This window comes from Chiloscyllium plagiosum, chromosome 5 (assembly GCF_004010195.1).
Source record: "Chiloscyllium plagiosum isolate BGI_BamShark_2017 chromosome 5, ASM401019v2, whole genome shotgun sequence".
Lineage (NCBI taxonomy): Eukaryota > Metazoa > Chordata > Chondrichthyes > Orectolobiformes > Hemiscylliidae > Chiloscyllium > Chiloscyllium plagiosum.
The window spans coordinates 116,490,868-116,491,143 of record NC_057714.1 but is presented as its reverse complement, the minus strand read 5'-3'; positions in this window follow the sequence as shown (position 1 = coordinate 116,491,143).

Genomic DNA, 276 nt, shown 5'->3' with positions numbered 1-276 from the left:
TGATCACCCAGTTCAGTCCCTGTAGATGCTTTCTCCCTGTCCCCTTTAATCCTTCCATCCTACGAGTAATATCCCATTCCTTCTGGAGAACATTCAATGTTTTGGCCTCAACCACTTTCTATGGCAGAGATTTCCACAGACTCCCCAGTGCCCCTGAGCTGCAGGGGGCGTCGGTTCAGGCAGGGGGCATGATGGGATGAGGGTCCTGGTGACCCTGATCTGTGGGGGAGGGGGGTTGATGGGGAGGGGGTCCCGGTGACTATGACCTGTGGGGGA